Genomic DNA, 15,098 nt, shown 5'->3' with positions numbered 1-15,098 from the left:
ATCTCCGCCAATACCTCACCCTAAAAGCCGCTGAAACCCTGGTCCATGCCTTTGTCACCTCTCAGCTGGACTATTCAAATGCCCTCCTCACCGGTCTTCCCTCCACTACCATTCATAAAATCCAGGTCATCTATAACTCTGCCATCCGGATTCTTACCCGGACCAAACTCTGCGCCCCAATAACCCCATGCTTTGCCAGACTGCACTGGCTGCCTGTCCCAGAGAGGATCGACTTCAAGATCCCCACTCGTCTTCAAATCCCTCCACTCCTCTGCACCCCCCTACCTCTCTGACCTCCTCTCTCCTCACAACAGTGCCCGCTGCCCTTCGCTCCACCGGGTCTGGCCTCCTCCTTGTCCCCCGAATCCTCCGCTCCACCATCAGCGGCCGTGCCTTCAGTCACTGTGCCCCGAGGCTCTGGAACTCCCTTCCTCACTCCCTTCGCCTCGCCCCCTCCCTTCCTATTCTCAGGTCTCGACTGAAGACATTTCTTTTCAACCATGCCTTTGGTCACCTTCCTCCCACTCCCACTGGCTCGGCTCCGGGATCCGTTACAATGAAGCGCTCTGAGACGCCGTCCGGCATAGAGGGCGTTATATAAATCCAAGTTGTTGTTGTTGATCTGAACATACCAAGCTTTTATATTTAAAAAGAAACTGGCATCAAATTGAAAACAAGTTTGTACAGGATACTGAGAATCTGATTCTATGGGGGAAAAACTCCAATTTATAGATGGACTGCAAATTGGAGGCTTAATCAAATCCTCTGTGTTATTTAATCAATTAATTTGCATAGCTTATAAATCAAAAGAAACACGCAGAACAATTCATCTCTACTCAGATACACAGTAGCTTGCAACAGATCCGTTTACAAGCAGCAGACTGAAAGGCTCTGCATTAAATTGTGCTTCAAAAATAATTAAGACTAGGACATGTAACTCAATAGCACTAATATGGAATAGATCACAAACATGTACACACAATCCCATTGTAACGGATTATCAAAATTCCAAGATGCAATCTTATATTGAAGGCGTGGATGTAAGAGCCCAATAACTAGGATTAACATTTCATAACCATATTCAGTACCTACAAAGTACTATTTTAACATTAATACTAAAGACATGCCTCTTGAAAGTCTTTACTTGCCAGAACTTAAATGAGTGTACTTACACTTATTTTAAAATTTGCATATTCCAATTATGCAGCAATAGTTGGAATATGCTGTCATAAACCTGTTCTCATAGCTGTGTAATATGTAGACTGAGATTAGTCCCTGGTGAATATGTAGAACTTTATTCAAGCCTTTAAACAATGAATATTTCTTGCAATGCTGAGAGATTTTGTCATCTACTGCCTTGCCATTAGCTGAAATAAACTATGATTTTAATTTGTTAGGTCCAGTAGTTCACCCTCTACATGTTCTAATGTGGTCACTATTTCCCTCTTCATGTCTTCCTGCCCTTCCCAGACCATAAAAAATAATATAACGTATAGGAAAAGAGAATTAACTTTCAGGGCAGAGGACTTAACTTCTTAAAACCCTTTAAATATTCAAGTTCAACTCTTAAACCCTGGTGGGTTTCCTATTCACTTCTAGACTATTGTGAAGCTAAATTCACTTGGCTTAACTTTATAGTGGCTGGATCCAAAACATTGGGAAATGGATACAATTTGTAGTTTCATAACATCCTTCACCCAGGGTAGCATCTGGGAGCGCTTAACGTTTTCAGAGTTTGAAGCTGAGATAGGGAGAGAAGGGGAGGTGATCTTAGACATGATCAAAGAGAAAGGTCTTCGAATTTGATCTGAAGACGAGCAAGGAGGGGGCAAGGCAGAGGGATTGTGGCAGAGTGATTCCAGCTGTGACCTGGCATCACATCCATGCCTTCAGTATAAGATTGCATCTTGTAATTTTGATAGTCAGTTACAATGGGGTTGTGCGTACATGTTTGTGATCTATTCCATATTAGTACTATAGAGTTAAATGTCCTAGCCTTAATTATTTTTGAAGCACAATTTAACGCAGAGCCTTTCATTCTGCTGCTTGTACCTAGTCTCGTGGCACAGTGGCTGAAGGCACGACTTCCAATGGTGGAATGGATGGGGTGAGGGATGTGCAGGAGGCCAGAGCCAGCTGATAGAGGAGCAGGATGTAAGCAGGTGTAAAAAGGTTTTCAAGAGTCACGCCTATCAGGAAAGGTAGGCGTACTGACGTGGACCCTTCTTTCGTATCACTTACTGACAATATACAAACTGCCAAGTTGGTCATTGCTTTGCAATTGAACATGAGGATGATGATATGGTATTAGGTGGAGCTGAGCCTAATTTACGATCAATTTATTTTAGAGAAAACTTGATGCATACATGAGGGAGAAGGGAATAGAGGGATAAGGGCTTGATTAGAGTATAACTACTGCCATGGACTGGTTAAGCCCAATGGAGTGCTTCCTGCCGTATCACTCTACGTAACTCCATGAACCGTTTCATCTTTGGGAACATTTTAAAAAGATTTGAGATTGTAATGAGTACATTTTCTAGTGCTGCAATTTTGTTTTAAAAATGGATATGGAATAAACAGACAATTGCTTCTTCCATTGTAAAACTGTCAATTGCACAAGCAAGGGTGATACACTTCCATATATTGAGTCTTCCCTATTCACTACAAAACTCATAGCATCAGGATGTACAGCTTGGACAATGTGTCTTATTGGGCTGTGCAAATTTCTGTAGCACTCCCAACAACTCTTAAAACATTGGGGCATAAAATGGTAATCACAACAGGATACAAAATGGATTTGTAAACATTGAATCGTGCAAATAATAATAATCCTTGCATTTGATATAGTGCTTTTCACGTCTTCTAGACATCTCAAAGCGCTTCACAGAATATACTGTAAAGTGAATTGACTGTATATTTGTGGGTGAAAGGCAGCAGCCAGATTGCCACAGTAGTGTCCCACAGACAGTTGTGGATTGAAGTAACCGATTTATTATTTTTTTCTTGAGGGATTATTATTAGGCGTGTGGAGTAAGGAAACTTGCCCAAAGGTTTGCCCTGCCGGGAATCGAACCCAGGACTCTCGATTGAGAGGCGAGTGCTCTAACCACTGAGCTACAGGACTATAGATAACTGAATATGTATTACGTGGCACCGTGGGACCTCTATTCTGATACAATCTCCTAATATACTCTGTACATTGGAACAGAGCTTCTGCAAGTCAGGGTAATGTGCATCCCATTATGTCAGGTTTCAATTTCAATATTTACAAATTGTTTTCTAATTTTGTTGGAAATACTCTATTTTAGATCTACGGTTCTGCTTTTGGGTTATAAATCTACTTTCTGTTCCAGGAAACAAATCTGTGGTTTAGCTTTGTTTGTCCAAAGGAATTTGGTGGTCAGGTCTTCAGCCTTTCTGTCCCCACCCTCTGGAACTCCATCCTGGAGCCCCTCCACTTCACCCCTCCCTTGCCCCCTTCAAGGCTTGTCTCAAGACCTTCCTTTTCAACCCTGCCTTCGGTCATCTTCCCTCCTCCACCCCCTTGCTCTCACCCGCTCTCTGATACTAACCCTAGCTCAGGTGCAAACCCCTCATTGTCCTCCGGATGTGAAAGGTACTATACAAATGCTATTTATTGTTGTTGTCCTGACAAACAACGGCTAATTATTTACTTTACAACACAATAAAATTCTGGCATGGGAACTTCAGAATACTTTCCTGATACTCTCTCAAGCTCTAATAACACCTTGAAAATTAATGCATTGTTGATATATTCTTTCAGCCTTTGGGGTATCCCTTTCCTGTTTATGCTGGCTCACTGACAGAAAGTAGAAAAACAGCAACAATGGTGAAAAATCATGACTGTCATTGCCCCCCCACCCTCCCTATAGCTGTCCAAATTTCAGGAGTTTCAATGGAACTTCATCTCACCTTTTGTTCAGAAATGTTTTTTAAAGTAGAACTGCATAATCACAGTAGAGGTTCAGATAAATTCCTATCAGCTCATTTATCTCATCTTTCCAAAATCCTCACCCTACAGCGTTCCCATCACAGTATCAAGCTGCTTTGTAAATTAATTCTGTGTACAGTGATTGATTTATGGGGCCCCTGTGTGTATCAATTCACCTTCCCCCAGTTTCTACTTTAGAGACATTATACCAGACATTAGCTATTTGTACCTCTGGCCGGCCAAGTATTCCATCTTTTACTGTTAATCACTGTTAATCTTCCATCTTTTACCTTTATATTTGCTCCAAAGCCACAGAATCAAGCAGAAAAGTTATTAAAAGGTTTAAAGTTAGAAATAGGCAGAAATAAGGTCATGGTGGGTAGAAATGAAATGAGATAGACAGAAAATATTAAAAGTAAAAACTTAAAATGAGAAAATGGGATAAATAGAAGGAAAAAATACTTACACAAAGTGGTTTGTTTTTAAAATAAAGTATGTATAAAAGTGTTTTTTGATGTTATTTTAATAGGTGAGTATAGCACAGTTTAGTACAGCAATTACGATTTCCCAATGTTTGATAATTTTATTACTTTAATATTAGTATGTTTGTGTCATAGTGCATGACTTGAAAATATCCACAACTGGTTTGCTTACAGACAAAAATCTCCAAAGGATATACTGGGAGGCTAATGGTTAAATTGACTAACAAAACAGATGTCTTCAAAATGAGTACTTGTACAAAGATGCCCACTATAGTTGAAGATTCTTCTGTGCACATCAGTGTTTACATGCCTTTACAGATTTCACTTGATGTCAACAAGCACTGATGTGAGAAATATATTGACACAACCTGTACAAGTAAATGTCGCACTACAATATTAATGAAGCCAAATTCTTCTCTAATCTATTCCTGTTGTTATACTGCACTTACTGATACTGCACAACAAACCTTCTCGTACAATGCAAGCAATGAACTACAGTTACACTGCCCTCTTGCAAAACTGTGGTCGGGGTGGGGGAGGAGAAAAAGGAGTTGGAAAGCTCTGTAAACAACAAACAAAATTACATTTGTAAAGCGCCTTTCATGTTGGGAGAACATCCCATCAGCCCGCTCACCAGCCTCTGGCATCACTGAGCTTTTTTATTTAATTGATTGAGAAGAACTGACAGAAAGAGTACAAACTGCCAGTTTTTTAAAAAATGAACCATAGACTTTGGGCTTCAAGGAATTTATACTCCACACTATAAAAGTACAAAATGTTCAGTTTAGAAAATACTTGAGAAATAATGTCCCTTCTTGTTCCTACACTCCCAAGTATAACCCTGCTTCACGATTTGGGCCTTTTGTCAAAATGTTATCTACATGGTAGAATTTCACATTATTGCCAGCACAAGTCAAGTTGTAGATCTGGCAATGAAGCAAATGTGGGAAGGCAGGGAGGTTCAAATTAGTGATAATGATACTCACCAAATTACTGTTGAAGAACACTATCCCCCTCAATGCTTTACAACGCAATTTTCATTTGTATAGCGTGGCCCCTTTCACATTGAGAGGACGTCACAAAGTGCTTTACACAGTTTGCCTTGCAGCCACTCTCATGAAGATTAAAACACTGTGTCAGAGTGAAATCCGGGACACTGGCCGACACCTCTCATTCATCACAAGGTGAATTCCTTATTTCCATAATGACTGTCTGAGGCCAGGCTCTTACTCGCGTGAAAAGGAAGAAAAGGAACAAAACATTGGCGGAGCAATAACTATTTCTATGAAGCTCTTTTATTAACTTTCTGTGGGATGGCAACGCTTGATGTTCATACGATAATTAGATGAACATGAATGAGTCTTAAAGTTTTCTACCATCTTAGCCCTGCTTTCTGAGTTGCTTCATTTATTAAACAACAACAAGAAAAAACAATGAATTCTGGCTCAGACAATATGACATATCTATAAAACCATTATAAGGATGCCCAAATCTGCTGAGGGAAATAGGTGAAAGAGAATGGGGCTGCAAGTAACCCCAGACAGTACTAAATAAACATTAATCTTTATACTTGATACATCAGATGAGTGTCTCAAAGCACTTTACAGGATTTAATGTAAAATGTAGTGACTGTGTATTCTGCAGGCAAGAATGACCCAAAGGGCTTCTCTTGCTTTAGGAATTCAAATAATTCAAAGAAGGGGCATTTATATTATGTGAGAGGGGTGGGCAATCCAGTAGGGAACAATTCAAGTTAGCCATGTAGCAAAATGCTCCATTATCCTCCCTTTCCCATTCTCCATAAATACCAAGGCAAAGCATTAACGAGAAAATCTAGCCCGCTTAGAAGAGCCAGAATATTTATGTTTTAAGAATTTAATAAATGGCCACTTGTTTCCTAATCTAGTTAATTTTTTTTCGAGGGAGGGGAGAACAATCAGATGTTGCTTCATAATGCAAAATGCATCACATTTCCACCATATGTTGCTAATGAAAACTGGTTAATTTCCCCAAACTGAACACCTAGATGTTGTTGTTGTAGATGACAATTGTAACACAAGAGCTTTATTTATTATTATATAGAGGAAAAAGAACTTAATTCTTATTAGAGCAAGTAACAGGTCACCATGTGTAAATAATGTAGCAACATTTAAAATTAGCTGGCAGGATGCATTAGTCACTGAAAATATTTGCTTCCATTTACTTGGAAAGGACAGCAGATGTCATTTCAGCCTACACATGATGATAATATCATGCTGATTAGTTTTCCACTGAATTAGTTCCCATAAGTTCCATTTTAAGCATGCACTGGCTATTGGAAAAATAAGCAAAACAGCATTTCAACACTTGTCATTTTACAACAACATCAACGACTTGCATTTATATAGTGCCCTTCGTGCAGGTAATGTGTTGGAGTGCTTAATTTTAGGTCAATATGTTAGAAAGTAAGATTTTGTTGACTAGACAACTAAGCATCTTTAACATTTTCAAGTAAGAAACCACTTTGTGAATGTTTTGCAATTACTGTTAGTAGATCATTTGTTTTTTGGAGGATTGCTTGCAGACTTTAGACACCAAATGAGGTTACACTCCTTGGTACTGCTGCAAATAATGTGAACTCAGGATATGTTATGGACCTGAGAGTGGGGAAGTGGAGGAACAAAAAAGAGAACCAGGGGAGAAAAGAGAACCGGGGGAGGAAAAAAGAGTCAAAGAGAGTGAGCGAAGAAATATAAGGTTAACAAATAGCTCCACGTTTTCCAGATTTTCCAAAGGAAAATAATTGAGTAAGAGTGAGTTTTGATGAGTTTTGATTTGAAGACTGTGGAGGTAGAGTATGTAAAATGAGGTGTTTGAAATTTAGGAGAAATAAGAGGAAAGTTTAGAGAAACAAAGGACTTTTGTTTTCATAGCATCCAATGTCAAATTGTTTCTAATACCTACAGTAATTACTGTCAAGTGCAGTGATTTTTTTGTAAGCAATACAGCGGTCAATTTGTAGACAGCAAAGTCCCTCAAACAGCCCCATGGTGAATGATGAAGTACCTGGAGGAATGTTGGTCAGGAAAAGGTTGCTGGAGAGAGGAGGTTGGAGGCTTGAGGTGAGAGAACGATCACCTGTCATCTTAACAGTCTTTACTTACACCTTGTCCAGGAGTACAAAGGAAGTAAAGGCATGTCTTGCAAAGACTGGACATGTGCAGGCTGCCTCATTTAATAGACCTTGAGCAGGATCAATGGCTAAATATTGGCATGTAGATAGACCAAGGATATTGATGCACTCCACTGCCACCCGGGCAAAGATAAGCAGTTAAAGGTGGGCCCTTCCTGCTCTGTATGGCTCAGCAGCTTAATAACAAGTGACTCACCAGGAGAAGGAAAAACAGATGCTAAAACAAACACAGCTGAATACAGAGACACTCTGGCGAGCTTCCAGATGCTGCGCTGGCTAAAGTACCACATGGAAAAGATAAAATACACATTTGAAGTTCAATACCTCCTGAGAATTATTGATTCTCAAAATATTGCAAGATTTTAAAATTCTAATCCCAAGAGAGCCAGAAAACATCATCAAAATCACAGGTTTTTGGACAAAATTGTTTCAATTGGTAAGATCGAATCTATTCTATGCCTAAATATCCATTTGATTTCAGCCAGTAACAAACCTTGCAGCATCTTGATCTGATTGTAGAAGGTGAATGAACGGAACCTCAGTCAATATCTGTCATCATATCTCTGAAAACACACACTCCAATTGGCGCCTCTTGTGTACAGAGAGTGTTGATGAGTTAATGCCAGGATCTGAATATTTGAAGAGCACTTTGTGTATTTAAAGCAAATCGCTTGGTGTCTGGATTTTCTTTGGGTTTTTCCTTTCACAGTTTACATCAGATTAATTATGGCCTCCAAGAAAAGTTTTATGTTGGGAATGGTGCCAAGACATAAATATTACAATTCAATGCTGAAAGTGGGTATTGTTGTGCTAGTTATTTTATGGGTTTGCAATGATCATGTAGATACAGTAGTTGTCAGAGAAATAAGATACTCCACATTTACACTGGATTGTGCACCTCCATCACACACCAGGCACTCAAGGGGCCAGCCAAGATTTAATTAAAGACAAAATCTGTCAATTAAGAAAGAACAGACTGGGCCATATTCAATGGATTCAGCTGGACATAGCTTTGCAGGAGGGAATCTCAGCTTCCAACTGTGTACAAATATATGTGACAAGATTAATAGTTCATCGGTTCTTAAAATATAGCAAAAGCGAAGTTACAAAAGCATTTACACTTGATGCTGCAGTCGGCCATACCATTTAGCTATTCGTACAGCAAAATAAGCACTCAGAATGCAATCACCTGCTTGTGGCTCTTACCCAAAAACCTCTGCCTGAAAGAAGCCATTAACAACAATAACAACAACAAAATTACATTTGTATAGCGCCTTTCACGTCGGGAAGAAGTCTCAAGGCACTGGACAGTCAGTTTCGGACCCAAGCTGGGGGTCAGGATCAGGGAGGGTGAAGAACAGGGGGGAAACAGGATGATCGAAAGCACGGTCGAAGAGGAGGGTCTTGAAGGAGGCGGAGGGACTGTGGGATGGAGTTCCAGAGGGTGGGGACAGAGTGGCAGAAGACTCGCCCATTAATAGTGGGGCGAGCTAGGCGGGGAATGTGAAGCAGGCCGGGGGCCCGATGAGCGGAGGGAGAGAGCAGGATAGTAGGGGGTTAGGAGGTCAGAGAGGTAGTTGGGGGCAAGACCATGGAGGACTTTGAAGGTGAGGACCAGGATCTTAAACTGTATACCTTATGTGACGGGAAGCCAGTGGAGTTGGACAAGGATGGAGGTGATAGGGTCACGGAGCTTAGCGGGAGAAGACACAGGCTGCAGAGTTCTGGATGATCTGCAGCCTATGGAGGGAGAAGTTGGGGAGGCCGACAAGCAATGAGTTTACAATAGTCAAGTCTCGATGTAATGAAAGCGAGTATGAGGGTTTCGGCGGCCTGCGGTGTGAGACAGTGGCGGAACCGGGCGATGTTAAGGAGGTGGGGGAAGGTAGAGCGGGTCATGGCACAGATGTGGGGTAGGAAGGATAGCTGAGGGTCAAACAAGACGCCAAGGTTCCGGACTGGCTTAGTAAGGAGGAGTGTGCAACCATGGATGGTGATGCTCTCAGCACCTGAGGTGTGGAGGCGCTGACAGGAGCCAATGAGGAGAGCCTCGGTCCTGCTGATGCTCAACTGAAGAAAGTTAGCTCTCATCCAGGACTTGATGTCTGACAAACATGCTGTCAGCATAGCAGTGGTCCTGGAGTCAAGGGTGGAGGCAGAGAGATATAGTTAGGTGTCAACCACATATTTGTGGAAGTTGACCCCATGTCTGCGGATGATATCACCAAGAGGGAGCGTACAGATATTGAAAAGGAGGGGACCAATGACGGAGCCCTGAGGAACGCCGCACGAGACGGTGTGGGGGCTAGAGGAGAAACTGTTTGTGGAGGTGAGAGCTAAGGAGGCTAGACTGGCATCCCACAAACCGGTACTTAACTGATGAGCTACGCAACCAGCAATCCCAACAGCCCAGCTTCCTGCTTCACCATGGGGCTGAAATCGAGGGATACAACAACAACAACAACAAGATTCCATTTATAAAGCGCCTTTCACGTCAGGAGGACGTCCCAAGGCGCTGCACAGTTGGGTCATGACCCGAGCAGGGGGGAAATGGTCAGGGTGAGGTGAGGGAAGGGAGAGAGCACGGAGGGGGGAAATGGTCAGGGTGAGGGGAGGGAAGGGAGGGAGCGAGGAGGGGGAAGAGAGTCGAGAGGGGAGCTGAAGGCACGGTCAAAGAGAAAGATCTTGAGACCGGCCCTGAAGGAGGAAAGGGAGGAGGCGGCGAAGGCACTGGGGGATGGAGTTCCAGAGCCTGGGGGCTGAGAGGCTGAAGGCCCGACCACCAATGGTAGGGCGGTTGGGGCGGGGGACGTGGAGCAGACCAGAGCCAGAGGAACGGAGGGTACGGGCAGGTAGGTAAGGGGATAGTAGGTTGGAGAGGTAGGAGGGAGCAAGGCCGTGAATGGCCTTGTAGGTGAGGATGAGGATCTTGAAATCGATCCTCTGGGGGATGGGGAGCCAGTGGAGGCGAGCGAGGGTGGGAGTGATGTGGTCCCGAAGCCTGGTGCGGGACAGTACACGAGCTGCAGAGTTCTGAATGACCTGCAGCTTGTGGAGGGAGGTGCCGGGAAGGCCGGCGAGGAGAGAGTTCCCATAGTCCAGCCTTGAGGTGACAAAGGCGTGGACCAGGGTTTCAGCAGCGTGAGGGGTGAGGTAATGGTAAAGCCATTCATGGTAAGTCGATTAATTATCAACCAGCTCAACTATATTTATCAATTTTGTGATAAATTCACATCACACCTCATGATTTTCACCCCAATATTACATTGTGCCATGAAGATCAAGGAAAAGAGAAGCTCCCTTACTATTCTATTCAACTTTCCTATTGTTGTTAACTCGTCCACTTATGTATGGTTAACCGAGGATATGATGCACAATTAGAGGGCCAACTAAGGTATAGCAGGTAGCCCTGAGTGTAGATTGGAGTGTAAATTATATCTTGTATTTTTTAAAAGGATTCTGGGTACTATTGTAACACACTATCTAACGTATCACAATATCAGACGTAAGAATCAAATTGTCAATGCTCTAAATAAATGATTTTGTAAAAGAGCATTATTTAAACAATCTAGAGGAGAGAAATAAGAATCATCGCATTTGGTATAGCACATCTTCATAACATATACCGTTAAGCGGAATGACTGTGTAGTTTTGTTGTGTATTTATATCCAAAAAGAGTTCAAGAAACCAAAGGAGGAAATGGCACAAAACCTGGACAATCAGGCCTGGTGGCTACACAGTGCGAGGTTATCAGTGATGGGCACACAGTACCTGACAAGCTGCCAAGTGAGAGAAGGAAACTATACTTTTTGGGAATGATGGTTAGCAATGGTTAGCATACACTGCACACCAATGGCAGGGTCCACTTTAGAAAAGCCTGAGACAGATTTGTAGAACGTACTGGCCATAGGAAATAAATTGCATGTCTGAAAATTACAGTTCTTTGTTGAAATTTATAAGATTAGTCAAAAGAAAAAAAGGTCATTTTTACAGCTTTTTTGTCTTAAAAGGGGCTACAAAAGCTTTAGGTTGGGATTTCTTGCCCAAAGCAACTGATAAGAGAATTGAAGGCCTTGTGATCTGGTTCTCTGATCTTAGCAGGAAGCGGATAGAAATATAGAGTAGTAAACGCTATACAAATGTAATTTTGTTGTTGTTTGTTATAGTCAGTACTACTTTTATATAATTCTTACATTTGACACAGAGCCTTAGAACATCACCAATCGCGTTTCAACATATTTCGAAGATGCCTCGGACCATCAAAAATCTCACCATTCTTACAAAAGATAAAAATGAAAAGAATAATGCCCAAAGTCCTGGAGCACATTGTTGCAGGTCAACTTCGTCACACTTTTCCTTCCTCGAGCCCCTGCAATTTGGTTTTCACCTTGCCCAGAGCACAGAGACAGCACTTGCCAAAGTCACAAACAACGTCCTCTTGATCTGTGACCAGGGCTCCCTCTGCCTCCTCATCCTCCTGGATCTCTCTGCTGCATTCAACAGTCGACCATGCCATCCTCCTCCATCGCGTCTCCTCCCTCATCCACCTTAGTGGGACTGCACTCACATGGTTCTGAGTACTACTTAACCAACTGCTCCATCATCTCAGCAAATAGTTTCTCCTCCCGCCGCCACCCTGTGGGGTACCCCAGGGCTCCATCCTTGGCCCTCTTCTTTTCCTCATCTATATGCTCCCTCTTGGCACTGTCATTCGCAGACTTCCACATGTATGCGGATGACACACAAATCTACTTTGCCTCCTCCAGTACCAACTCCAGGTCCAGCATGTTCTATCAGCTTATCTGGCAGACAACAGGACCTGGATGAGTGCAAACTTCTTGCAGCTGAATGTGGACAAGACGGAAGCCATACTCCTTGGCTCTTGTTGATGTCTTCACTCCTGCAGATCTGACCTCCTAAACCTCCCTGGGATCTTCCTCAGACTCACTGACAATCTAAGCATCCAGTTCGACCCCAGCTGTCCTTCTTCCCCCACATCTAGTCCCTGACCAATACCGGCTTCCTGAACCTCTTCCACATTGCCCCCCTCTGACCTTACCCCCAATGCAGTCAAAACCCTTGTGCATGCTTTTGTCACCTCCCGCCTGAATTACTCAAATGCACTCCTTGACAGTCTCCCCAGCTCCATTATTCAAAAAAAACAGCTCATTCAGAACTCTGCCGCCTGCATACTGACCTGGACCAAACTCTGTACCTATCACCAAACGGATGGAATTCAAGATCCTCACACTCGTTTTCAAATCCTTTCACTCTCCGACCTCCTCACTCCTCAATCCATCACCCAGTGCCTCCGCTCAACCATTGGATGTCGCGCATTCAGTCACCANCCCCCCACCAGCTCAGTCAGGTTTCCCACTGTTAAGCATTATAAGACACTACCCTGCGTGGAGGTCACTATATAAGTGCAAGTTGAATTACATATAAAGCATTAGTGAATGTGAGATTGACTTAAATGAAAATTGTATAACAATAATAATAATGATGATCCTTCCATTTGATATAGCGCCTTATCCCGTCTTTGAGACGACTCAAAGCACTTCACACAATATACTGTAAAGTGAATTGACTTTATGTGCAACCAATTGCGTACAGCAGTCGTGGATTGAATGACCAAATCATTACTATTTTTCAGTTATTTATTTTTGAAGGGATTATTACCCCCAGAAAAGCAATCCGCCAATCGACTAACAACCAGGTTTCTATTTACTGCTAGATAAACAGAGGATTGTGGAGTAAGGAAACCTGCCCAACGTTTCGCCCTGCTGGGAATCAAACCCAGGTCCTCTCGCTTGAGAGGCGAATGCTCTAACCACTAAGCTACAGGACTCTGCAGCCCACAGTAAAATATACAGTCCTTTTAAATTGAGGTGATTTTATTAGTGGACTTGTTTTCTATGCATCAGCACTGTGTATACATCTGCTGTACTTGTATTTATCCCAGCTATGAAACAAATTGGATAGAAGAATTCTAGACAATTGTACAACTTGTGTAAAAGAAATGCGCTTTATGGATCCAATGGGCTCTATCAAACCTCTCTTATGTATTGTGGAATTACTCTGACACAGGTAATTTCCACGTATTAGATGAATTGACACATATAGGAATTTTAATTAGCCTCAAACCTCGCTGAGGTACAATGAACAGTGGTAATCAGAAGCTTGGAATAGACCACAGGATAAGCACATTTGTCAAGGCCAAGAAGTATGCAATAATAGTACTGATAATTTTAAGACCCAACAACATGCAAATAAGTGGAGTGATGATGATGAGAGTGTGTGTGTGTGGGGGGGAAGAAACACACCAACTAGAATGTATTTATGAATACTGTACAAAATTATTCGTAAACAATTCAAACCCAAATTTCTCCAAATTTTATTCGGAAAGAGGCAACAAACAAAACTCAGTTCTGTTTGTGTAATACCAAAAAGTATATGGTACAATGAAGATGATAGTTGCTTTTGTGCAGTCACGCTCGTTGTACTTTGAAGCAATTGTAACTACAAAGATTAAAACCATTTCACAGTTTTACTACATTTGTCTGGCTTCATCAAATGCTCTCCGTAGCCTGCTAAGTAAAGTACACTTCCAAACCCTACAACATTTGCAAAGACTGTAGCACAGAAACAGGATGTTCAGCCCAACTAGTCTGTGCCGGTGTTTACACTCCACATGAGTCTCCGCTCATTCCTTAATCCCTCTCATACCTTTCTATTCCCTCCTTCTTCATCTGTACATCTAGCTTCCTCTTAAATGCATCAATGCTATCCACTTCAACCACCACTTCGGGTAGCAAGTTCCACAATCCCACTTGTCTGTGTGACGCAGTACCTCTTAAATGTTCTCGTCACTATCTTACACTTGTGTGATTTGGTTAAAGATTCCCCAACAAGTGGAAACAGCCACTAACATTATTGACCCATTTTATAATTTTAAACACTGTATTAGGTCCCCTGTTAAACGTCTCTTTTCTAGCGAACAAAGACCTAAACTATCCAGTCTATCCTCATAGCAGTACCCCGCCAACCCTGGTATCATACTCCTAAAACTACGCTGTATTATTTCCATCACTGCTATACCCCAGATTTGATCTAAATTAGAAATTTAATACTAAGTCAGTTTCAGAGATCAACGATATGACTTAAGGTCGAAACCAGACCAGAAAATGTGAGGATGTTTTGCATTAATATGAGTTAAATTCCTTTTAGTATGCAATGCAAAATTATTCATTCCACCTTGAAATATAAATAGGATTCCAAAGTAGCAGGGCTATTGGAATTGGGAATCTGAGCACCTCCATTTTAGAGAACAAAATGGAGTAGTGCCAAAGTACTTTTTACCTTGAACTGTCAACTCAAAACAATAATGTCTAGTAAAAGCATACACAAAATTCACTATGGGTATGGGAATACAACTGTGATGAATTAAATTTTCAGTTGTCAGTTTGGCTTGCAGCAAACCTTGCACACTGAG

The 15,098-nt window shown here is 42.0% G+C and overlaps 1 protein-coding gene and 2 non-coding genes across 3 annotated transcripts in view; all 3 read right to left on the bottom strand.

Moving 5' to 3' along the window:
- Positions 1-15,098, bottom strand: part of bckdhb (branched chain keto acid dehydrogenase E1 subunit beta) — a 198,217-nt gene that overhangs the window by 36,378 nt on the left and 146,741 nt on the right. The gene's annotated exons all lie outside the window — the stretch shown is intronic.
- Positions 3,053-3,124, bottom strand: trnae-cuc. The gene has a single exon. It is a non-coding gene; the product is annotated as a tRNA-Glu (tRNA).
- trnae-cuc lies at positions 13,382-13,454 on the bottom strand. Its single transcript has one exon. It is a non-coding gene; the product is annotated as a tRNA-Glu (tRNA).

This window comes from Callorhinchus milii, unplaced genomic scaffold (assembly GCF_018977255.1).
Source record: "Callorhinchus milii isolate IMCB2004 unplaced genomic scaffold, IMCB_Cmil_1.0 Scaffold3, whole genome shotgun sequence".
NCBI lineage: Eukaryota > Metazoa > Chordata > Chondrichthyes > Chimaeriformes > Callorhinchidae > Callorhinchus > Callorhinchus milii.
This window is presented reverse-complemented; position numbering and strand designations above follow the sequence as displayed.